At 42.1% G+C, this 26876-nt stretch overlaps 1 protein-coding gene across 1 annotated transcript in view; it reads left to right on the top strand.

Annotated features, from left to right (window-relative positions):
• The window catches only part of LOC307253089 (cadherin-4-like), a 217540-nt gene that overhangs the window by 11369 nt on the left and 179295 nt on the right, over positions 1-26876 (top strand). The gene's annotated exons all lie outside the window — the stretch shown is intronic.

Genomic DNA, 26876 nt, shown 5'->3' with positions numbered 1-26876 from the left:
AGCAGATAAGTTGTCTAGCTCTGAATCGGAGGATGATCAAAAACAAAGTGAATCCTGCGGCCGCCGAGGGATCAAGCTCCTGTGAGGGAGCGGGAGAAAGAAGGGAACGGCAGAGAGGAGCGAGGGAGGGGCAGACAGACAGAGGAGGAGAAGGGCTAGAGGAGAAGCTACACAGGAAGAAAAGACAGTGTTTACTCATCTCTGGTGAAGAAAAGGATGAGGAGCTGCAGGCAGATTGCTACTTCCTCTGGTCTAAGCTTGGACTTGAATGGACAGAAAGTTGGAATCACTGCATTCAATGATTTATGAACTATGTTGTATTGGCAGTCTAACATGATGATTGGCATATTGTCTGCCTCAGTGTACCGTAAAATGAAGATAATGAATGTTTTATGACCCTGCTATGACCTGGGCTTTTGGGAAAGGTTAGCCACACACTATTAAATACTGCACATGAATGGGCTCTTGTGTATATATATACACACACACACACACACACACACACACACACACACACACACACACACACACACACACAGACACACCCATGCATTGACTGTCCCTGAAGGGAGGAAGCATGGCCCTGGTCTGGAGGGTGATTATCCTAAACACAGAGATTAAAGGATTACAAAACCACGGTGTAATCCAGCTGTCCATCACACCCCACCAGCAAACAATGATTTCAGAACCAGCAAAAGAGGAGGAGAAAAAGAAGAAGAAGAGGGGCAGGAAGTGGTTGAGGTGGGGATGGGCGAGTGATGGAAACTATTGGAGTGGGAGGAAAAGGAATCCAAAGCAATGAGGAGAGGAGGAGTAGTGGAAACAGCCTAGCTATTCAGCTCAGGGGCTCTGTGGAGAGTTTTTATTAAGCTTTCATCTGCCTTTGCTCCCCTCTCTTTGCCTCTCTCTGCTTCCCCACCCCAGCAGCACAGACACAAGCAGAAGCAGAGAGAGCTAGCAAGCCATGTCAGTCACGTCTCCAACCCACAGTTCTGCTTGTAATTCCCTGATTAATTAAGAACAGTGATTTGTTAATTTAATTGTAGGTGTTGGGTCTTTTTTTCCCCCATTCCCCCCTCTTGTGCTTTCCTCTACTGCTTGCTCCCTCTCATCCTCTTTGCAGGCTAATTTGCCCTGCAGCTTTGAGGAGGGGAAATGAAATGTATCGCAGAGGAAGCCTTCAGATGGTTTATTAAGAATTGATTTGCCACGGAGGTAGTGAGACCGACTGTAGGGAGAGACACACTGAGGTGCCTCCCAGGCAGAGACCCCGGGCCTCTTGGGGAGAAATACATAGGCCATGGGAGAAAAAAGAGATTATTATTATGATATGGTCAGCTTTTTTGTCTCTGGTTGCATTTCAGGAGCACTGCTGACCAACCAGAGATCCACTGAACTCTCTGCAGTGTCGGTCTTTCATCTTGTGGCCAATGCCTACCACATGAAAACGTAGATGGCAGCCTATTTTGAAGTTCACAATGGTACATTGTACATGAAAAAGGCACTGTGTGATGAAACGCCAGCACATCACACACAAACACGACGACCCACTGGGAAACATTTGATTTCAGTTGTTTATAAATGCATATGCTTTAGATGGCTGCGGCAGGGGTCATCTGGACAAAGGTGAAAAGCCTAGCATAGCAGCCAGCTAATACATAATTGTTGCAAGTTTGTTTTAAAAAATGGTTTCACATTAGCATATGCTTGTTCAAAAAAGTCAGGCCTGGCAACCTTTACCACTGCACGTTGTCAAATGGTCTCGTTCATGAGCCAACGTGCACCGGACAGCATGGGAGGCAAGAGATGGATGACACATCAGAGGCATTGGAGCTTCAAAGCTCAGAAGAGAACAGAGGAACAAAATCCCACTCCTACCCAGGAGGCAGTGATTCTGCCGCTTCCCCTTCATTTACAGCTGCTGCGACACCAGAGCCTCGGAAGCTTATTGACTCTCCAGTCAGGTTTTCCGTCCCCGCATGTTTCTTATGTCAGGTGAGGTTGTCGATTTCTATTTCCAATCTTCATGAGTTGATTGGCCACTGCTGAGTTCTATTTCCTCACATCACAGAAGCATGGCATTTCTCATTATCCCTTCCCTTAATTTATGCACAAATTATTCATAGTTTGGTAAATCGTTAAAGTTTAGCGACTGCAATTTGACAGTTCCTGTTGTGTTTAAAGAAAATAGGCTTGGAATCAGGGATGTGGTTGTTGTTTGTTTCTTTACACATCACAGTGTGTGCCTGTGTCTGTGTGCAAAATCGGTGCAAGTGCACCTGTGTGTGAAATCGGAGGTGCTGGTTGGTGAAGATTGAACTTGAACTTGAGGAAGTTTGTTTTCTCTCCCACTGAATGAGATGAAAATTAAACAGAGAAGCAGAATAAAGACACACACAGTGGGCCAGTGATAAAAGGCATTGGGCTCATCATGCTACAACACCTCACAACAACACCATTGCCAGGATCTATGATGAAACACTTTCACAGAACAGAAGCATAGCGTGATAATACCATCTCAGGCATGTGACAGGCTACATGTATAAGCCTGAATTTGCTGCCAGTCAGAGGCGCTTTATATAGCTTCACACGTTCACATCCTCATAACTGATGACCACCATAACATGCCACAACGCAAACAGTCATTTATAGCCACAGTAATATCATACCATCATTGAGTTGGCAATGGTAAAGATGTGAGCTGTTGTTTAAATTAAAATACTGTATTTTCCAATAGATTCTTGGTGGCGGAGGCTAGCTTTGACTATACGGCATTGTGGTTGATAATACTGCAGTATAATAGACTCTATAAAGCATCTTTTTGGTTTGGATCATACTCGGCTACATTTAGGTCCAGAGGTTTGAATAGCGTTGGTCTTTTACCTAACTGTAATCTCGTCTCTGGCCCTATAGCGGAGGTCTTGTCTTCTCAAGAGGAGGGGCGTGTGGAAATGCTGAGTCGGATGTGATACTCACTGGACAGAGGAAATAGAGACAAATGATACTGCATTGGAGGGTTCAACTCTGTTCTATTAGAGCTAGAATATTCTTCATAGACGCCTGCTCCTTCGTTTCGAGAAGAAGTGGAAACACCTTTCATCCATTTGATCCATGTTTCCACTCAAGCAGAGGAGAGAGGCTAAGGCAGAAATGGAACTGTGCCATAGAGAAAAAAAATATGAAGTTTTCTTTGAAGCACGTGCACATTTCCATACGTATGATTGCTGCGGTGTGCATTGCAGCATCTCTTTAACATGCAGGTGCCAGCCATTGTAGGGGAAACAATTCACAAAATTAAATATGTCACATCAAATTCATCAAATTAAATATTTTCACCGTTGTTTATTTCATGCCAATAGCCCGCTGCAAATTTTTATTTGGCATGATCTTGCTTGCGTGTGTGTTGCCTTTGGATGTCAGCATAGAAGTGATTTATCCTGCAGATGCAGCCTAATGAATGAGGCTTCCTGCTCGTGGGCTGATATTAGCCCGGGTAGCAGTTCCTTTGATGCGATTAGCTCCATGCACTCTCTTGACAAATTGGGCTGTCCTTTCCTTACAGCTGGAGCACTAATCTATGCCAAAAAACAAAGAAACTCATTCCGCTCAACAGAACATATAGCTGCATATGGGTGTGTGTGGATGTGTCTAGGAGATGGATAGATGGATAGATATAATTTAGTTAATAGTTTAAACAAGAGTCTACTGCCACAGTAGTATCTCTACTTAGCTACTCGAGTACGTTGTGCTAAAGGCTAACAACAACGTTCTAACATGCTGATGTTACCACAACTATCTTATCATGTTCACACAGTATACTGCTGAGACTGACTAAAATGTAATAAGTATTTCAATTGTGTGGTCATAAAACAAATGTATTGAACAAACTCAGATTTTTGAAATTTCTTATTTTGTAAAGTCAGGTGCATGAAGTATTCGTGCTGATGTTTCTGTGAAGGAGGGGACTTGTCAGTCATCTGTAGCTGATAAAGTCGGACCTTTTTTATCTACAGTTATTTTGGTCCAAACATTGACAGTGATACTACACCATGCCAATGTCGGAGAAAATATTAACATGTGGTATTCTGAGACCAACAACAAATTCCCACCTGACTTAAGTAAGGAAATGGATGGCAATCACAATTTTTGATACAATGCTGCTTGGGTACTTGTCCTTCCTTCCTGCCCCATAATTTTTTTTGCAGCATCTACAGTACATCTACTACCTCTGTCCATAGGGTTGAGAATCTGACTTTTTAAGAGAGTCGGTCCCTTTCATCAACTGGTTCAGCAAGTATGAGTGTGGCCTCCTTGGCTGATATAATGAATGTTGGTGATATTTTCTAAATATTTAACTTAAATTGAGATACCTTTGCTCAGAAGTATTTGTATTGCAGGACTTGCTTTACAACTTTTTGAATAATAGAAGTCCATCCGTTCAGCCACTTAAGATAGGGTTTAATGAATTAAGCAGGCTTTGGATGGGTGACCTGAGGTGGAAGACAAAGAGGTTTTATATATTAGACCTATCTGATGGGACGTCTGCACATTAAGACAGTATTCTCATGTCATCATCAGGGGAAAAGGGATTTGCTTATCTTGGACATAGAGGGATGGGCTCCTTTTCTCTTTGTCACCTATTACTCTGCCACAGAGTAACCTGACCTGGAATTAAAATGTGAATTTGCACATTGGGTAAAGTGAATCCTTGTTTACAACACTGGGCCTTGTGAGGTTACATTATAGTGTTATGGTTGTATGGTTGTTGCAGAGATAACAAAAAATGAGCTCATACTCACATCAACACAAGACAGACTCTCTGCATCACAACCCCTCTCCATCATCCCCTTTGGTCTGCCCCAACCCCCCCAGAACACACACACACACACACACACACACACACACACACACACACACACACACACACACACACACACACACACACACACACACACACACACACACACACACACACACACACACACACACACACACACACACACACACACACACACACACACACACACACACACACACACACACACACCTACCTCTCAGTCCTGTGTGGCAAGTGGAGACTCTTATCATTGATTTTCTCTTTTCTCTCCTCTGTTCACTCACTGCAGCGGCTCCCAACTTATCTGGCTCTGACAGAACAATGCTGCAGTAGGAGGGCACTCAAGGACAGATTAGATTGTTTAGGGATCCTCATTCCTCATTTTTTCATACTTCTCTGTCTATGTGTTTCTATTCTGTAACACATTCCTACCCCTGTGATATTTTTAATCTGACCAAATCACTTTGATTGCACACTTTTACTCTTACATGATTATTGGACAAATAATCCATTCCTTTTTACTAGATATTTTTCTTCTGTTCCTATGAGCATTAGTTCAAAATGTTGTTATGGTCAACGTGTGTGTGTGTGTGTGTGTGTGTGTGTGTGTGTTTGTTTTTGTGCTTACTTAGACACTGCTGAGTGTTTCTACTGGTAGCGCCTCCTCTGTCTGAACCATGGTAATTACTCTGCTTCACTGCCTCTGTAGAAGTCAATGAAGCTGAACTCATTGTCTCTCTCTACATGGAAGTCAACAATTGTGTGAATTCCCTGGCGACATCGCATCCAGAGCTTAACCAGCTTCCTGCATTTTTTATCACTCAATGTGTCTCACTTTGTCTTTTGTCTCTCTTCCTCTCACTCTCTCTTCCTCTGTCTCTTTGTGTGTGTGTGTGTGTGTGTGTGTGTGTGTGTGTGTGTGCTGTTTGTGTGTGTGTTTGTTTGTTGTTTCCACATCCCATTGCTTTCTACCAGGGGTGATTGAGCTTGAGCTAAAGAGTGCTATTTAATTTACATTTATGTATTTAGGTTTTTAATTTGAATCATGCACTCAATTTAAAAGTTGCTAACAGCAGCCTTATCTAATTTCCAAACAGCATTGAGAAGGAATAGTGAAATTGTAATACTTTGAAATAGATTTTAATAATTTAAAGTGAAATTATTTATGCAGACTTCAATTGCTAAAAGCAAAGCCGGCTTTGTGCTTGTTCAGTCAAAGTCAACTTTATTGTCAATTATGACATATGGAGAATCTAAATGCTTTCTCTCAGGTATAAGCATATACAGTATGAAAACAAAACAACAAAGGTTTAAAATAGAAAAAATAAATGCTAAATGTAAAATATTTAGCAGTTATGCATCACACGCAAGTCAGCCAGCGTTTGTACAGTAACTTCATTCCAGTGCTGCTGAAAGACAGAGGAAATGTTATCATTATCTGTGCTAAAGCTAAAACCACTGTGGCCACACTAGCGACTAAATGGGAGAATGCCCATTCTCAATCTGCTCCCATTGATACTGTTTAACCTTTGCACAGCACTGCAGAGCACATTCAGTGGTGAATAGGTTAGCCTCAAACCCAAGGAACCTCAATGGAGTGTGTGAGTGGAGTGTGGGGGATGGGGTATGTCATAGAAAAAGGAGGTTAGTTGCATGGAATTTGAGTAATGGAATGGTGAACCAAGGCAAGAGGCTGGATACTATTTAGACCGCGGCAGTTTTGGTTAGCTAATTGCTGTTTGGGATAAGATAAGATATGTTAAGATGGAACGCATGGGCTGGCCTCTGAGCCCTAGGGTGGAAGTTGGCTCGAACTGGTTTTGCCGTTTTCTGAATGTGGATGGTGGTGTGGAAGCCAATTTTATATTGATTAGTTTAATTCTACTCTTGTCTCTACATTCATTATTTGATCATTGTATGAAGTGAATTCTCTCTCATCTTAACTACTGGTGTATCCTGTCTGGACTTTTATTGTAATTAAATCAGTCTGATGGGGGGAAGCTCCAAGACTCAAATTAGCATTGATGTCATCAAGAGCCAAACTTGATTGTTCCATTGTTATTCTACCTATCTGACCATGTCAACCATTTTTTATGAAGCAGCTCATCTTGTTTATACAACTCAGACAAGACCCTGGCATTACTCTGAGTAGGATGCTCTGGTCTTCTCTCCATGCATGAATGCTGACCATAATCATCCGTTTTGTCTTGAAACTAAGTAAATATTTGTTTTCACATTGGACTTGAGTGAAGTTTTCTTCAACAAAAAACTTCTTCCACAGTGGACAATATGTTGCCATGACAAACACACAAGATAAGTCATTATTTTATCCTACCTTTTCTTAACAGATTCTGAAGGTATTGAAGTTTATGTAATATATCATTATATGAATGAGATGGATAAGGAGAGTCGGAGAGGATGATGACGACAGTATTCAAGGTAATAATTACAAAATACGAGATAGTAATTTAAACTAATAATGTACATAATTTGTGCTATATTAATTATGAAGAGAGGGACAGTGTTGCAGTGAAAGAGAGCATGGTATGGAAAAGGGCATGGAGTGTAATCTCGGATGTTGTTACTGCAATCATGTTGTCCAAAATATTGGCTAGAGTATACATACGGCAGGAAAAACCGCATGCATGCAATTAGTGCAGAGGGAAAAAGGCAAAGCGCTTTGCATGCCGGCCACGTGCTGTGTGAGCATTTTGGCACCAGTTAGCTTCTGTTGCCATCTTTTTCGAGTTTATAAATTAGTCTGCAGTTGTGTTTTGGCTCACAAACTGTCCTCCTCATTGTCCATTTGTTTCCATCGTTATGGCTCCCTAATAGACCAACTGTGGCATCTACCTTAAATAGCTTGCTATGCAGAGGTTAAGGTTGAGTAAAAAGAGGGTTGCTCTTTAAGTGGTCTATTTAACCTCAAGTATGCATAACGCCTGAACAGCCTTCACCAGTTCATAGTAATGAGAATAAAGCTTATAGAAACAGTATTAGCATATCTTGAGTCAACAGTCCTGAAGAACATAGGAGGAAGAGGTTTCCTTGGGCTGCAAAAGAGATATTGGGACTAGGTTAACATTTTACTGAGGTAGGTACAGCAATGTGTTCTTACTCCTTGCTGATGCTTTTGTTTGCAATGGCCTTTCCAGGAAATGTCACAAAACACACTCAGGCATCAATGACCACTCTCAGGGCAAGGCCTCAGGCTGCAGCAGCCACGATGAAAACAGATACAAAACCATGTCGGCATATGCACTCATACGTATCTGTGTGGACAGACACGCACGCACGCACGCACGCACGCACGCACGCACGCACGCACACACACACACACACACACACACACACACACACACACACACACACACACACACACACATAATGTTGCAGTTATAAAAAACATTGGCCTTTTTATCATGTAACATGCTTCCTTGTGAAACATCATCTTAATGGTGATCACCTTTTTGCAAATCAACCAGTGTCTCAAATATGACACATTGGCATGATAAACATGAGGCTTAAATGAGACCATGATAATGGTACTTCTTTGTTATAGTCTCACATGACTTTTGCCATGTTTTTCCTGCTTCTGTCTGTATATTTGCACTGTGGGTCTCAGGGGGAGAGGGGAATAGCCTGCTGAACTAGGCCAGTGGAGACACTGACATTTAGACTCAAAGGCTAATGCGATGCCTGAGTCTGCCCTGCGCTCGCTGGCTCTTTGTCGGGGTTTCTCAGATGAGGACTGAATAGCCCACACTCCCTTTACAGACCGTCTGGAGCCTTAATGCCTTCTCTCTCTCTAGACGTTGCATCTTTCAAATGTGTAACTTTTTTAATTCAGTCTTCACATCTGAACGGTAGTAGCTGCAGCACTAGTGTTGTCTGTGTGTCTCTGATGGTGGCTGAAGACTCGACTCATCTCACACTGAGAGAGGGCCGTAGGGAGGCCACAAAAGAGAATCCCATTGTCTCGTCTAATGGAGGCAAGGGACTCATGGAGTTCTGCCCTTACAGTGGTAAAGCAAGGCCTCTTTTTCAGACCAGTCATTTATTCTGTCTAAAGGCTCATTTATTCTGTCCCAAGGCTATGTTGTGAAAAACATCTCTAATGATGATAGTAATACCCAGTGGGTTAAGATGTTGGAGCGATCTTTCATCTCCTGTGAGATGTCTGAGCGTGACCTATTCTTTGACCCTCAGGGCCAATGCTGCCTATTGGAGCCAGAAGACACATTTGACATAGCTGAAAGGCTGTCATAACCCCCATGGTAAACTCATATATCACCATTTAAACATCCCCAGAATACATTATTATCACACAGCACTTTGATGCTCTTCTCCCATGTACATTATGACACTGTTAGGGTAATGGAAACTCCGGCCAAAGTTTTAATGTGTCCTTTACAGTGGAATAACCCAAAGGTGCAACACAAAGCAAACACAATCTTAAGACATTTTGGGTTTAGTTTTCAAATGATATATAAGACTGCACACTTTCAGGAATTTAAACCCAACAGATTCCAGTGCTGCTGCGTTCTAATGTGTACATAGGTGAACATTTGGCAGGTCCATTAGAGCAACTTACATTTTATTGCTCAAGTTCTTTAGGTAGTAGATATGTGTTTAACTCAGAGCCTAGATTTTTCCATCAACCTTTAAATAAAGGTCGATGATGATGATGATTTTTCCTGCGGGTCTGGGAATTTGAGTCAGTGATTTATAAAGGCAGCTGTTCTGAGCTTCAGGACATTAGTACCCGAGGATGTGAAAGGAAACACCTGTTTGAGAAGTGTTTTTAACTGTGAGATTTAATTCTTCTCTAATCGCTAATGGAATTGCTCTTCTCCTATTAAAACTATAATAAACACGTGTTCGTTGTTTGGGTGTATGGAAGGTGAAAAATAAAGAATGTCTGAAAAAAGGTTTCAAATTTCTCAGTGTTGTTTAATGAATCAATGCACAGGACAGCTTATGCAGAGACAGCCAAAGTCAAAAGTCAAAAAGCAAGTGAAGACCTCTTCTACAGCGAGGCATTATATTATCTCTAAAATGGGGTGGCAGTTTATTGTTGCCATGTGTGTTCCGGGGTCATCCTCTTCGTTCCTGACGTCCTCTGCTGAACTTTTACCAAAATTAGGGAGTGTTTTCTAACAGGCCTTGAGAAAGTCTCTGAAGCTTGCTTGGCCAGAAAGGCCTTTGTTCTAGCAGATACTCTGGCCTCAGGAATGTATCTTATCTTATGGGAAAATCAGCGTTAGTTTTATTGCTAAGTGTCTACCTATTAGTGTCCAAGCACCAAGACTGAAGGAGAACATTTATTAAAGTCAAATGTGAGGAATATATAAATTGTTTAAATGATTATACAATGGGTAAATGCAAATTAATGAGGGGGCTATAACATCATTACATTTTAAAATATATTTTTCTGACACTCCCCCAAAAAACGCAGTGCAATTTTAAATACAAAAAGAAAAACCTTTCCTACATTTCTGGATAGAGAGGGAGAAGAGACAGAGAGTGAATTAGAGTTGTTGTTTTTCTCTTTGAAATATCAGCGTAATTAGGAGTAGCATATCATTTACAAATTAGGCCTGACATTTAGGATGATAGCGGGTTATAATGAAGAATTATATTTCACTCGTTATGAGAGGAATATCTCTCCTGATTGGAGAGGAGATCAGACCTTTTCCTAGGTGTCACAATCAGTTCTGTAGCACCAGATGTTGCATCAGTCACCCTGTCCACGATGCTAACCCCAGCAGCATGTCTAAGTTTTCATGTCCTGTTGGAGTAAGAATGAAAGTTGCAAACTGAACTCCAAGTTGGTATTGTTGATCCAATTGGACGTTTTCATCAGTTATGAGTATGATGAAGTGAGTTAGTGATTTCTTCTACTAGCCAGGATTTACTAAAGACCAAATGAAAACTGTAAATAGTTAGCCTCAGAATCCTCTCACTGGTGCACGTGTGATGTATGCTTTCTGAAAATGAAATGGTGCTAGTTGAGTTCTGTAACCAATGCAGATTATGGATTTTATCATTGTAACGAAGTGCCGGTGGACATAAAATTATCATCACTCTTAAAATATAAGGCCACTTGACAATTTCCCAATGGCTTATTTCAGTTATTGCAATTGCTTTCTTTTGCAAATTTAAAAATTATTGTAAACCAAAATCTTGTGCCTCAACAATGTTCCGAAAACCTGTGATTGCAGTTCTGAACAGCCTTGCATACAATTTGAAGATATGCAACCTCAAACGACTAACTGTGGACCTTTTCACTGAAAATGTCAATAGTCCACACCTTAGCAACTGTCACCTTTTGCATTTTTGTACTTGCAAATCTATTTCCGGCCTTTCTATTTACACTCAGCGCTACAGTTCTCTCAGGCATACGGAGAGACAGAGTTGAGCAGGCAGATGTTTCTTCCAAACACTTCCAACCAAAGCAAGGGCTTGACTGGATAGAAGAGCGACTACAGCCTCTGAAAATTGCCTTTGTGAACGAGAGGCCCCTAAAGGCCTAAGGTTCACATGAAAAAGATATTGTAAGGATACTGAGGCCGTACAGTTTATCGTCTACATTTGGGGTTAAAGGAGTAGTGTTTGCTGATGGTGGTCCATGATTCAAGTGGAAGCTATGTAAATAAGTGAAATACTTTCTCCTGAAACTCCCACAGAAATGTAGCTCTCTTACAGGGAGGTAATGAATGGGCATACCCCCTGCAGTCTGTAAGTCATAAATACACATTGCACACAATTGCTTATGTGGTTTATAACTGCAGATTTGGTAATAAGAGTGCGCTGGGTCTTGCCATGCTGTTTTATTATAATTTATGACAGCCTCTCATAGCACCACTGCAGATAACTGCTGTAGCAGTTATACAGTATATCTACTGTAGTGTGTAGCTGAGCGAGGCTGCCATACAGCCCCAGAGAGCAATCTTACCTTGATAGAAATCTTTTATGCTTTGCTGCTGGTGATGAATGTCCTCTGATCGTAGGTTGTGAAGGTCTTCTCTCTGGGTTAATCTGGGTATAAAAAATGTAAATAAGAGCCGCAGAGCATGATTTGTTTCCCATTTTAGTTATGCAGCATGCACTCTATGTAAGCTTACAGTACTTGAATAATTTAAACCGACAGGTACAATTAAGCTCAAGATATTTTTTTTCGGTTGAACTGGATTGACAACATCAGCATTTCTCAGACAGCAATGCTGTACACATTGCCAGGCTGTGATAAGTAATTCTGGAGGAAGCAGCCATTATATGTCTTTCCCTCCCCATCCTCTATACAGAAGAGGAGAAAAGTGGAAGAGGTTGGACATGAGGTGAGAGTGGTAGAGAGGAGGGAGATAGATGGTGTGTGATCTAACGAAGCTGTCTGCTGCTTTGTCCTGCAGAGACTGAAGCTTCAGACCCACACTGGAAAGCCCTTATAGCTGCGGGCACACATCTGTTAGATCCTATTACAAACAAGGGACTGATATTATCTGCCATTCGTTTAGGGGAAGATAGCGAAAATGAAAATAATTGGATAAAATATTTTGATGTTTCTTCGCAACGGCCAGGAAATAAGAGGCATTATGGGATTTGAAATCATAAGGCCTCAATTTATCACTTACAATAGTAGAACTGTGTTTATCCAATTTTGTATTTGTATGCATAGCTGTGTTTACCTGTGTATAAAGCGCTAAAATGTTTTTGGCTTATAGTTCTTATCTGGTTTTCTCCCTAAGAAATATACAAATAAAGAGGACAAGCTGCACATACAGAAGCTCAAGTGAACATCTGCCACAGCTTGTTGCTAAATTGTTTATGAAACCATTCCTACCTTGTTTATGCATCTATTTGGGGGGTGGTGTAGGCAAGGACACAGCGAAGCGTCTTTGTTTAATTAAAATCTGTGTTGAGTGTGTTTGAGTGAGAGTGTACTCTATGACCCACTATGTACAGTAACCTGCTCAGAATTTTGCCCTTCTCTCTTTTTACCATTTTAAAGCTGTATCACTGGCGAAGACTAATGGAGGCAGTTGAGAGTGGGCAAACCAATTTGTATGCTCAACATTCATGCTCTGTATTAACATGGTCTGACACTAATCCATTGTCCATGAACATGCTGCCCATTAAGTAATATGGCTTTGTTAAAGTCAACCTCAAGGCCTGTCATCAGAATCTGTCCTCTACACTGTATTACCACAATACTTAGTACCTGACCACTCAGGCAAGTATGACTGGCTTAGGTTTGTGTGCACTGGTTTTGTACCATTCAAAATGGAAGATGAAAGTGACCTTGTCCTTTCATTCTCTGCTGAATTGAGATTGGGCTGTAGAGCTCCAAAGATTCAACATTTTCTCTGTATTGGGAGGTCATTTTACCGAAGATGCTCTGGTGCCAGGAACATTTTATTCAACTCTGGACAGAAAGTCACATATATAGAATTTTAACTTAACCGACCTCTCTCATTTAGATTAAACCTTACTTCAACTATCATAACAATAGAAGGGATGTGCAGTTTCATATGCCTCACCAAATTATTCCATAATATGGGTTTTTATAAGCAGGACTCGTCAAGCTACAGAAGGCCTCAGTATTAGGTGGCTGATTTGTATGCCACTCATGCTATCTAGCTCCGTAATTTAAACAAAATTGAAATTTATTAAAAATGTCCTTTGAAATGATAGAGGCATGAATGTGTGGATTCTTTAGAATTGATTTAATCGATAATAAAGCCTTAGCTTTGTCAATAATGAGGAACATAAAGCACATGGACCTAGTTTTTCTTTATCGAGTGGGTTTTTAATTGATTTGCTTGAATTAATATTTCAGCTCAAATATATGGCAGAATAAGTGTGCAATGTGTATTGGCTGAGGTGTAGTCATAGCCCAAAGAAGGGGCTGTTTTGATCTGACCACCTGGAGCAATGGTTAACGCATCCAGGGTGAGAAGTGCCAGGCTAATGGCACAATCAAGTCCACAAGCTCTCTCTGTCTGTGTATGTGCTGCACAAAGTACATCAAGGACTCCAAAAATACTGGTGGCCTCAGAGGTACCACATTTTTTACAACTATTAATAAGAATACAAGAGTCTAATCTTACATTTGATGTACAGAAAATGGAATGTTTTCTTACATTTATAATACCTTCCATATGCTAACACTGCAGAATAACATAATGTCTCTCTTAGCACAACACATATAGTATTTTGTAATACACCATTGTCTTCACATATTAACTGTATAGAGGTTTACAAACACACTAATTCAAAAGCCCTCTGTTGGGTCGCTTGAGAGAAAAATAGAGACGAGAGGAAATGGATGATGCTGACTGTTCCCTTGTTGACTGAGGCGTTTCTGAGAAATTGATAATCTTTTTAGTTGCGAGGAGAGAATCAAAAGGAAGAAAAATGCCAAGAGGGCATTGCTATCTATCCATCTATTTATCTCTCTTTCTTCTCAGTGGCTGGATCTATCTGTGCATATCCCCCCATGTCCTGCCTTATTCTTTCTGGCCATTCATCATATTCCTGTGTACAACCGCATTCTGATCGCTTTTCTGCTCTATTGTCTTCCCATCGTGCTACCTCTTTCTTCTTATTCTTCACCATCTCCTGTTTTCCATGCCTTATTTTATATGCCTCTGGTCTACTTTATCTATCAGTAGAATTTCATACTCATATAATTCCTGGTCGTTCATCTCCTTCCCTCGTTTTACCTGCTGTTCCTACTAACTTTCCTCATATGCCATGGTTATATATCCCATGGTATCAGAGTTGTTCTAGATGACGTGACTCATCCAGGCACTTTGGCAGTGACCCTGTCAGCCAAGTCATGGATTTTCCCACAATGCCAGAAAAGAGGAGCCAGAAACAGCCCTAGCTGTCAATGTGACCAGGGAAGTGAAGACGTTTGCGTCACTGTCTGGAGATATTGCCTCGACACGGTAAATAACTAGTCTGGGATAAAAAATTTGAGACCATTGAAATCGCTAGACAAGAAAATAAGGAGATTAGAATCGAGAGAGAGAGAGAGAGAGAGAGAGAGAGAGAGAGAGAGAGAGAGAGAGAGAGAGAGAGAGAGAGAGAGAGAGAGAGAGAGAGAGAGAGAGAGAGAGAGAGAGAGAGAGAGAGAGAGAGGAGAGAGAGAGAGAGAGAGAGAGAGAGAGAGAGAGAGAGAGTTATGTTTACACTGAATCTACAGTATTCCTCAGAACTCAAGAGCTTCTTTTGAGGCTTCATGTCATGCCCTTACTCATCTCCTCTCTGTGGTCTGACATATTGCAAGAGTTGAAGTAGAGAAAGAAGAGGATGACAAAAAAAGGGAGCATTTTATTAATACTTAGGGAATTGTTCTACTTGGGTCTCTCCATGGGTTTAGCCTGGGTCTACCAGTGATTGTAGTAGTGTGCTCATTACCCATCTCTGCTCCAGGTAATTACCAGCTTGTTTTGATCGGAAAAGCTTTTAATTAGTTGCTCATTAGCATTGTTTAATTAAACTCACCCCATGCCTTCTATAACGCAGGAATGTGCTTTCCCCTACTTCATTAGATGTTGTTGGATGGGGTTATGCATAGTGGTATTAAGAGAATAAACGTGGACACAGCGCTGTATGTTTATGCATGACTAGCATTTAAGTCGAGTCAATTGAATTGAAAATGTTTAATTATATTGGAATATTTCCGACCTTGTAAATCAAATCTTAATAGAAGTAGACTCTTCCTTACTAAGGTGAACAGGTGAGGAAATGAGTCACACATGCAGAAACCTTCCCATTCCAAGAGTGTTGTTGGACACTGGCAAGCTGAGGAGCCGAGGTGGCAGCGGGGGGGTAAGAGACAGAGAGACAGGAGAGTAAGATGAAGTGGGATAAAATGTCAGAGCCCAATGTGAAAGGCTATGTGAGAGGCTTTTGAATAGCTAGGCTGCACAGGACAAGACACAGCAGACAGGATAGCAGAAAGAATGCTAAATGCGAGGACTGATGCTGTGCTTTTTTTCTTCATCTTTCCCTTTCCTCCTTTTCCCCCTTGTCTGTTGCTTTGTGTCCGTCTATTTCCGACCTCTCACTTTGTTTTTGTTCTTTTATATTCCTCTGTCTCGCCGTGGATCTTTCATGCTTTGTTCCTCCTACATATTCAATTCTTTATCTGGGCTTATTTTTCTCTCTTTCTGTCTCTGTCTATCTATTTGATTCCCTCTCCCACTATGCAATAACTCACACAGTATTTTCCAGCTGAGTAGTTTACAAAAGGGGTGTTTGTGCTTTTGTGTGTGTGTGTGTGTGTGTGTGTGTGTGTGTGTGTGTGTGTGTGTGTGTGTGTGTGTGTGTGTGTGTGTGTGTGTGTGTGTGTGTGTGTGTGTGTGTGTGTGTGTGTGTGTGTGTGCGTGCGTGCGTGCGTGCGTGCGTGCGTGCGTGCGTGCGTGCGTGCGTGCGTGCGTGCGTGCGTGCGTGCGTGCGTGCGTGCGTGTGTGTGTGTGTGTGTGTGTCTTTTGTGTGCACGTGCATCTGCATGCGTGAGAGTGTAGATGTGTGCCCACATATGTAGGTCTGTTTGCACATTGGGTGAGCAGTGACGGAACAGTCTTAGTTTTGTTTTCTTAGCACGTCCTTGTGGAGTGTGACAGTGAACAAAGTGTCAGTGTGTGAGGGTGGAATGAAAGCCAGCCCCGAGTGTCATAGAATGCCCCAGATCTGACACTCTGGAGCCCATAGCTGGAGATAGTGGCTCGCTGTCTGCATGGTGTGGATGAAACCAAACTCTACAGCCAAAGACCTGGTGAGGAGCAAAGGGGAAAGCCAATAGGGATGAGAGTATAGGAGAGTTGGTGGTCAGTTTACACTTCTGGTTTGAGCACTGTTTGGGTAGATGGACATAAAGCTACACAGCCACCTGCCCCTGCCACAGTGTCATTGCAGCTAAACAACACAGAAACAAAACAAAACAAATATTATATTATATTAATCCCAAATGTATATGATTGACAAAACAATGTATTATTATTTTGGTTTAATTAAGGCATGAAGGCTAAAGGAATAGTTCCTGTGTATGTTGATTTATCTGGTATTTAAATGTAACCCTTTAGTTTGACTTCTTTATTTGAACTAATTTGGCCCCTGTATCTGAAGCTTATAAAACAGATGGTATGTGTTCAGCAATGTCTGTTCTGTCATTTGTTTTGACTTTCAAAACAATAGCTGCAAGAAAGAAAAACAAATTGAACACTTTTATTTACAACTGCTTATCTCTTCCTGTCACAAGGAATCAGTTTTTTATGACCCCTGCAGCAGCATCAGCAAACAAACAGCATACGTGTTCCACTTAAGCTTGGGGGTTGTACATTTATACTAGGGCAGTAATATATTGAATTATCTAATATAATGTCTCTACTCCTTAACTTTGAGTTGGCCATGATGATACCCCATGCAGCTATACTGCCTTTCCCCCCTCATTCCTTTCCTTACAATGCATTTATATACATTAAGCTGCCATCTCCTCAGAGGTGAATTAAATCTCTGCGCAATTCCACCACTCATTGCTCTTCCCTGCTATATTCTCCTGCAGCTCAATTCCCAGCGGGGGTTACCACTTCCGCAGCAGAGTTTGTGTCTGTAGGGCTAAGAAGCAGAGAGCCGCCAGCATTGTGTGAATGCTCCCAGAAAGCTAAGGGGATGCTCATTTTGCACTGGTGCACGTGCACGAGGGACTCTGGTCTGGTGATTGAGACAGCAAGATTTGGAAACTGGAAGAACCATCAAGTCAATAGGGACTATGGGGTTCTGTGCAAGAAATTATGAGCCAACATTTCTGGGCATTGTGAGGAGAGAAGCGGGCTGCACATAAGCATACAAGCGGGCACCTGTGTACTAGAACATACCTATGGGCACATCCACAAACACATACCAACATACTTCCACACATTCAAGTGAAGACTGGCACAGTGAAGATGCCCTGCTCATCTCCTGCCTCACTGACTTTAATGGAGTGCCAAACACACTGCCGCCTACAAATTTAGCTGAGCAGTAAATGGAGACAGAGGGGGAGAGATGGAGAACATAGAAATGAGTGTGTAGGAGGGCGCATACAGGACAGGGTGGTGGACAAAAAAAACAATTATTTTACTCCTATGTTTGAAAAAGGGACGTGCATGTTGAGCGGAGGGATGTGTCTGACCTTCAGGTGCCCTGGTGCTTTCCTTTTCATGTGCACAGCAGATTACCAAGTGATTTTCAGTGGGAAAAATGGACGCACTGATGCATTGCACTAATTTCATTTAACATTTAAAGAAATGAGAAGAAAAGGTCCCATAGTGTAGCCACAGGCGAGGTGGGAGGCTTGGAGGAGGGGGGGTGCAGTCAGCAGTGTGTGTTCAATGGAGTGAGAATAGAGATAAGCTAGGAGCCATCAATTAATTCCTCCACATATTACTTATCTTTGAAAAATCCCTTGACATCTCATGGACTGTAGTCCATCAATTCTTCCTGGCTGAAAGCTTAACATGGACGTGATCAAAAGCAGTGTTACAAATCTCACCAAGGGGTTGTTTCCTGCTGTTCATCGGCATGGCTGACGACGTGTGTGTGTGTGTGTGTGTGTGTTTGTGTTCAAAGGGGCCAGAGCCCAGCGTCATGGAGCAGGTTAAGGATTTTTCTTGCACCATCAGCACAGCTGTATTGGCTGTAGCAGATGCTTCTCAGCAATTTTTGCAACATAAAGAGTTAAGATTTTCGTGCTCTTGACTTCTACTAATCCTATTACTTGAGAGTGCTGTTCTTACAGGGCTTCAACCTCGCTTTTATTGGAAATCCTTTGCCTTTATAAAGCCTTTTAGCCTTTGGCTGGGGCTATTGCTCTCATATTTCTAGTTTCTGGTATTTGGGTGATTCCCTCATGTTTGTCTCACAGCAATGTAACTTAAAGACATTTGTACATAGACAAAATCCAGCTCTCTTCTCATTGTTTTATCCGCTGAGGTCTGCCTTTTTGTGTTTTTTTTTCTATCAGTTGCCTTTTTAGTTATACAGTTTCATTACTGCCATTGGGACTGAAACAACTAAAAGTCAGATGGAAAGAAAGCTCGGAAACAACCATGGCTGGCTGTAATGCTTCTAATTTCCCCCTTAGCTGATCTGTAAATGTTTGTGCTTTGTCACTGCCACAACACCATAGAATACATTTACTCTTTCACCTCCCTGTGCCTCCTCCTTCCTGCTCTCTAATTCATCTCATTTCCTGCCTGGTGGTTGGTTCAATCCCCAGCTCCTTCCAGAGTCTGCGCTGCTGCTGGCTGCTCCGTATTCTGGGGCCGCTGTGTCTCCGGTGGAGAGTGATTGTGCCGGTGGCAGGGAGGTCAATTGGAAGAAATTGCGTTGCAGCCACCGTGGAGCTGAGGCGAGAGGGAACAAACTGGATATTAGCCCAATCCATGTAGGCTGGCGTGTTTACACCATCACTCCCCCCCCCCACACACACACCCTCCCCACACACATACACACTCACACATTCACTTTGGTCAGCGACTGACTGGATAAATGGAACTACACCACGGCACTATTAAACATTATCATACATTTGTCCAAATACAAATGTTTATGTGCGGATACATGTGACAATACCAATATTGTTCTATTTAAATAGGCATTTCTACACGGTTTGCCTTGTGACTTTCAGGCATGTCCCTGCAGCCTCATTAGCCAGGCCAATAGAGTGAAGCCACACAGCTCAAGGTTCCTGCGTGTTGGTGCTTAGCTCAGGATTGAAGTGTGTACATTTCAGCGTGTGGGGGCTACACTCTTCTTGCCTGCCTACTTTGTTCTCTCCACTGGGGAAAAACAATGTTTTTCAAAGGGTGTTTGTCAGTACCCAGTTATTATTCTGTGTGTCCTATCTGATGTAGCCACTGGTTTACAGGAATATATGCTTTATGAATGACAGCAAGTTACCAGACATAACCATTCAGCCAAGGTAGAATTAACATACGGCAATAGATAGGTAAAGATATCAAATGTCTGTGCTTTCTTACTCGTTCATGTTAACGGTACATTTTGCATCTACAGTGCTACTTGCATATACAAGGCAAAAAGCAAGGCAAGTTGCGGACGTGAGCTACAGTAGGCTACTAACGAGCCGACAGCAGGAGTCAGTCTAAAGTCAGATGATCAGATGATTAAAAGTCAAAAAGCAAAATTTGAAAATAAAGCTCTTTCGGCCTCTCTTGCTCTCTATCTGTCTTGCCTGTCTTTCTCTCTTTCTCTCTCCACTACACACTCATTCACTCCGACGTCGAGAAAAAAAAGGAAACTCCTGATGGCATCGGCTAACAAAAAATATTGTCGATCGGGCCATCTATCGACCCTAATTTCAGTTCATTTTAAACAACTTAGATAGGCTTTTCAGCAGGCCATAAAACATTGATATAAATTCAATATTTTGGACACAGTACTGACAATGAGAACCAGACTGTTGCCATTTTGTGTCACTTTGTTTGTGTTTATCAATTTATTATTTCCTTTTCTATTGAGATGGCAGCGGACATTTCTACTACATTAGGAATAAGCGAGATAACCTTCTTTTATGATTTACTTGGTGAACTAATCCTTTAATCCAAACACTCGATTTGAGTTGAACTGGTGAGGTCCAGTAGTACATTTGAACAATTCCATTTGACTGTAGAATCCTTCCTTTTCTCCCGTTCTTCCAAAACCTTTTGAATGTTTGCCTGCCAAAACTAAAAACAGACTTGCCCAACATACCGGTGTGCTTATTGTTTCTCTGTTCTGTTTTTCTGGGTCAAAGAGGAAGGTGTTAAGAAAAACCTATCAGAAGAAAGGTCTTGCTTTACCAGTGCTACTACGTGTTCATTTTAAATTCACCTTAACTGGAAAATGTTTAGTACATTTCTTAATCAGAAAAGGTGTATTTGCCCTAAGTACCATTACATGTCATACTTTAGCACAAATCCCAGAGAACCTCTGCCAAGGAAATGGAAGATTTGGCGCCACCCATCTGGTCTGATAGTGCTATCTGAAAAGCTTCATGCATACACTAATGGAGGTTGGCATTGGCAATTTCCGGTTGAGACCTTTTGTTGTTGTGATGAGTAATTAACAATGGCCTACAAAGATGTTGGTGTGAATATTTAATAGTGACAAAGCGGGGGAGTGAGCAGACAATGTTAAAACTACAACTCATGTATAATTCATAGTCACTGACAGTGATTGGACTATCTTGCTTCTCTCCCTCACAGCGTCTCCCCACCCCCTATATTCCCCTCTTTGGATACACTGGGCTCCCCTTATATAGAGGGGATGTGGAGTGGCACTTCATATCTTGTTAGGCGATTTATTCATGGTAATGAAGGGTTTTAATGTACTGCACAGTGCGGGGCTCTGGCTTTGGTTGTAACATACTCGGCAATGATCTGTGGGATGGATTATTTGAGCGCTGGCTTTAATTTGGATTCAATTACAGGGCTGGTGTTGTAGGATGGGATGTGACCTCTAATGTCAGTCTATGCTGTCTCTGTCTGCGCTTTTACAGCCAAGCACGACAGAGCAACACTGGTACAACTGTTAGACTGTATGTCAGGGCTAGACAGCCAATTTTCCTCTCAGAAATGTCTCAGATATTAATGCCCACCCCCGTACCTCTCTCATTCTGTCTCTCTCTCTTTCTTTCCCTTTTCAACCCCTCCTTTTTCCATTTCTTTTTCTGACTTGCTGTTTGCTGTGGCTCTCTTATATCTTCACCCTCGCCATCTCACTCTCTCTCTCAGTCCAGGTTTGCCAATGCAGTCCCTCATTTGTACAACTCGCCAACACACACTTCTCCACACAGGTTTTTAAGCACACTAACTGATACAATCACACTCAAACATGCACGTGTGAAACACACACACACACACACACACACACACATTTATATCAACACACCTTTTTAGATGATGTAGAGGAGAACGGGGTAATATGTCACACGGGTTGGTTGTCACAATCGTTATATCTCGGAACCAGAAGGCGCTGTCTGTGAAATTTTGGATCAGAGGTCACCTACATAGTCTTCCTTGGAGTTAGACTGCTGAATTTGAGGTGAGACGACTGTTTGTGTTTTTCATGTCAAATTGAAAATATTTAGCTCCTCAGTATTTTTCTTCTAGGCTTTTACACAATGGGTGTATAACAAAACACCTGTTACCCATAAAAAGTGTGAAGGGTAAACTATAGTTTAAATCGTGGTTAGCAAGCAAATTAGTTGTCAGATGGTTGTTGGCCTTGATTCTAGCAATAAATTCAAGTTGGGGTTGGTCGGCACATTTTTTGGGGGGTTGGTTGTCACATGTTATCCAAAGGCTGCAGCCAGAAAAGGAACCCAATAACAAAATAAATTGTCAAGCTGTATACTCACTGACACCCCAGAGAAGGAGAGAGTAGAGCAGGAAAAGGCAGCTAGCATGCAAAAGAAAAAAGGGCAACAAAATCAAAACAACCCAGTGCATCCCAAACTAGACCAGCTGCCAAGGCTACAGTAAGTTATGTAGGCCTATTTGTCAACTTGACAATGCAATTCAACTTTCAAATTTAGTTCTGCTTTCTTGCCTTCGTTTTAAGATTATTCCTATCAAGATAACATTGTGACAAACAACCCCATAGCGTGTGACAACCGACCCCTTGATGGGGTTGGTTGTCATAATGTGTAAGGGTGTCTTTGATGATTAATTTCTTTTTTATTACAATAAGATAGAAAAAGTGAGGGGTACACATTTCAAGCCAACACCTTAAGCTTCAATTTAATGACTATTGAAAGATGCTTAGGTGATGAGCAATTCTCACTGGAGTCAAAAGTGTGCCTACTTACCCCGTTCTCCCCTACCCCTTTCATCCTCCCACTCCTCCCGCTCTACAGAAGAATTAGTGTTTTTCTTCATTTGTTAATCAGCCTAAACAAACAGCATCACCCAGGCCTATAGACCAGGTTTTACCCGATTGGTTTCCACCAGGCTGCTCACCCATACAGTATATGCAACATATGGAAAAAGATGGATAGCGTGATTAGAAAAGAACATACAGTTTGACATTTATTAGTTGCTTTTTAGTTCAGATTTTTTCTCATTCCCTTGCAGCACTGGACTTAAGTTCTTTATTTTACAACTTAAATTGATTGCCTTGTTACTCAGCAAATCTCTTTCACTCACAAATATATCCACACACGCACGCACGCACGCACGCACACACACACACACACACACACACACACACACACACACACACACACTCTTTCTTTTTCTTTTGTCCCCAGCCAGTTGGAGGGAGTAAATAACTATTGATTCAGGCCAACTGAAGCCTGCTAGCTACAATGCTATCTGAGCTAAGTGCAGCCTTCGTCTCTCTCATGGACATATAAAGAAATGGACACCGTATTGAAACATGGCGCCCATTCATTCCTATGAAAGCTGCTCATAGGCGCAGAGAAGCAACAAGGAAGTATAATCCGGAAATTCCATGCGGCCCAAAGCATTACGTAGCATGGACGTAGCGGCATTATGGACCTATCAAGAAAGAGGGCGGCAAGCGTAGCGGACTGGAGGCGGGTGTCTCGTTCTGTAGCATCTAGCCTGGCGAAAACAAACTGAAAGCCGTTAAAAGCCGTTGGGCTAATAAAACGCTTGAGGTGGCGTTTTGAAATGAGAAAACTTACATTTTAATAGTATATGGTCTAAAGATAAGTATGAGCCTATGATTGATATCCAGAAAAAATGTGCAGAGACACAATCTTGTTCGCTGCTTGTACTGTGTGGACAGGGACATCTGCCTACGGGCCGTATGAAAATAAGCTCCACCCCTTACCATGCAATACCAATGGGTTGGCCACATGTCCATGCTGGCTGCTCGGAGAAGGCAGCATCCTGGGGGCCTGGTCTCTCTTCCTTGTTGTTAGTCTGTGTACCACTCTCTTTGTTCATGTATTTCCGGCCTTCCTGCCCTCCCCGTGCAGTTTGCCCTTTTTACAGTTTAACTAAGTCTGTTTGGAAAAATTGATTATCCTCTGCAAGTGAAGCATGTTCATTCCCCAACCTGTATATCTTAGTCCATCCTCTCCCTGTGGAAAGGGCTATGAGAAAACACAGCTTTTCTTCATCCCTTTCTAATGTAAGCTCAAATTGAAAACAGTTTGCTTCCATAAATATGACCAGCTGTTTTTACATCCAAAAATGTAGGTTAACTCAATTGCTCTCCATCTGAAAACAACGGAAGAGTAGAATATTTTTTTTCCCCAGACCCCCACCTAGTGCTGCAGATTGTTTCCAGAAGTCTATACCTTAAACTGACATATCCAGAGAAAGGAAAAAAAGAGTAAGATTGTGGTTTCGCCCGCGTTCAATGAGAGGATTCCTTATTCCGACAACATGCAGATGTTTGCGCAGACGCTTTATGGCGAGTGTGCTGATGTGCTTAATGCGCTCATTAAATCAGCAGCAGGGACACGTGTTTCTGCTCATTCTGCCCACATGAGGCTCAGTCGTAATTCAATATGCAGCCTCCCTGGTTAGCCACATGCGCTAATGTCTTCACCAGGCCTTGATGCAGCCTGACACTGCTGCGCTTGAGATACAATCTGCTGTATGAACGCTGCGGTTGCAAGGATGGCTCTGGCGAGATAGGGAGGTACTAGATTTTCTGGCTGCGTGTGTGTGTGTTTTGTGTATCGTGTGTGTGTGTGTGTGTGTGTGTGTGTGTGTGTGTGTGTGTGTGTGTGTGTGTGTGTGTGTGTGTGTGTGTGTGTGTGTGTGTGTGTGTGTGTGTGTGTGTGTGTGTGTGTGTGTGTGTGTGTGTGTGTGTGTGTGTGTGTGTGTGTGTGTGTGTGTGTGTGTGTGTGTGCGTGCGTGTGTGATTGGGGGCCGGTTAAATAAGGTAACGGACTGGGCTACATTTGGCATCCGTAGCACGCTAGGGATATTTTTCTGGCCAAAGAGATATTAGCTTATGTAGAGTTTCCTTTGAATCATTAATTAGGCAGTCCAAGGGCTACAACAACAGTTATTAATAGAGACATTACGTTTTATGTATTTATTTCGCAAGTCAAAACAAATGAGCCTAGGGCTAGCAAATGCAAATGGCTGATGTCTTTATACCCAGCTTGAAAGGGTGGGTCATCTTTGTTATGGTCTCATCCCTGTCACCTTTGCTCTGTCGCAGGCACAAGACAAATGTGTCTTTGCTTGACCTGGCACTGGCCCTAGAGACATATCCGTGATTGAGACAAGGGGACAATGGGATCAGCAGGTCAGCTCCTGTTAAGATGGGAAGGCATCATTAGAAATTGTGGTTGCATCGTTACAAATGGTGTCACAATGGAGTCACACTAATTTACTGCTCGGGCAGAGTAGCTGTAGCTCCACATTTCAAACACTGTTCATCTCTTCCCATCCTTTTTCCTCCATTGTCCTTCACTAAGTAGATTCACCATAAAACTGCAAAACAGATTGTTGGAGCCAGGAATAAATGGAAGTAACACGCCATGTAACGTTCTGGATTCATCCCAGTGACCTCAGGCTAAATGTCCTACAGGCTTTCAGCCCTTTCACTGCTCTGTTGCCTTTCACAGCAGGGGAAACTACTGTACCTGATATCTTTCTAGTTGTTTAAACAGAAAAGCCACACAATGCTAAGTCAATCAAATGATCTCTCTCTAGAAGTCCTTATTTGAAAACACACACTAACATGTTGTATTGGTTTGTTATATTAGAGATAAGAGATTCTATATATTTATTTTCACCCAAAAAATAATGGGAGACAAAATTGCTCACTGCAGTTCACAGTAAACAGGTCCTCTAATGGCAAGGACAGATCAGAGTACGCTTCAGGTAAAAAGCGAAGTTGAGAAAATAAACAGCTGATGATGCTATAGATTAGACAGAGTTCTCCAAAGATCAGTGTCTTAAACAACAACGTGAAACTAAAGAATATTTGCACTGCAAACATACAAATAATCAAATAATATGATTATGATTTTCAAGCTTATCTTTTCCAACTTTGCAATTCATGTTTTATTCTTAACAAATATAAATGGGTAAGCTTGCCCTTTCCTCGGGGTAGGCCCTGGACAATTGTATGGTTTGCTTGAGAAGGTTTGCTATCTGTCAATAAGAAGCAGATGCAAATATAGATATATATAAACATGTAAATTGTGTAAAATTGTGATTATATATTTAGAGGTAGATTTCCCTCTCTGTCATAGAGCAGTTGGTTGTGTGCGACACTATACAGTACGTGCATAGTAAAGGAGGGTCTAGGATGGATTGCTGTTCAACGTGTACCAGTAGATCTGCAGGGTTCAGCTGCCCAGCGTATGGCTGAGTGATTCTCTCCGTCTGGCCACCACTGCACTCCCAGTAAACAAACACCGGCATCTTTCACAAACAAGTGTTGGCTGCTGCGCTTAGCCCCAGCGCTGCCTCAGATCAACAATATTAATGCACTCCAAATATTAGTTTTCTCCCTCATTACCAAGCTGGGTGCTCTATGCCTGAACCCACAGCAGTCCTTGAGGATGGAGACAGCAGGATGTCTGTCTGTTTGTGCGTATCAAGCCAATTACAATGTCATGCTTCTGGTTTTCTTCTGCTCGGAGAGAATGTTTTTGGCGCTCGTGTGTTTGCTTTTATTTATTCTCACAGTCACATGTAACCATATACTGCTGCTGATGAATTCATATCACCGCACTGAATTGTTTTGCACTTGTTTGTGCAGCACAATATGAATGTCTTGAGACAAGAGCCCTGACAGTCTCAGTAAAAAGTTGCCTCTCGCTAAGCCTAAGTGGGAGAATAGTAAATAGAGAAGGAGAGGAGAGCTGTGCATCGCGAAATCCCCATCTGCTGTAAAGTGGTGCACTGACACTTTCAATCTGTTAGGCTTCACATTCGTCCCTCCCTCTCAGCTCTCTTTTCCCCCTCTTCATTATTGCTCTGATCCTTGATCTTGCCTCTGTGTCTGCTTTTGTTTCTCCTGGGCAAAGTCTCCTTGGTCTGCTTTT

Source organism: Ammodytes marinus (assembly GCF_949987685.1).
Source record: "Ammodytes marinus genome assembly, chromosome: 7".
NCBI classification, from domain to species: Eukaryota; Metazoa; Chordata; class Actinopteri; order Uranoscopiformes; family Ammodytidae; genus Ammodytes; species Ammodytes marinus.
The sequence above is the reverse complement of the archived record's forward strand: the minus strand, read 5'-3'. Positions and strand labels throughout refer to the sequence as shown.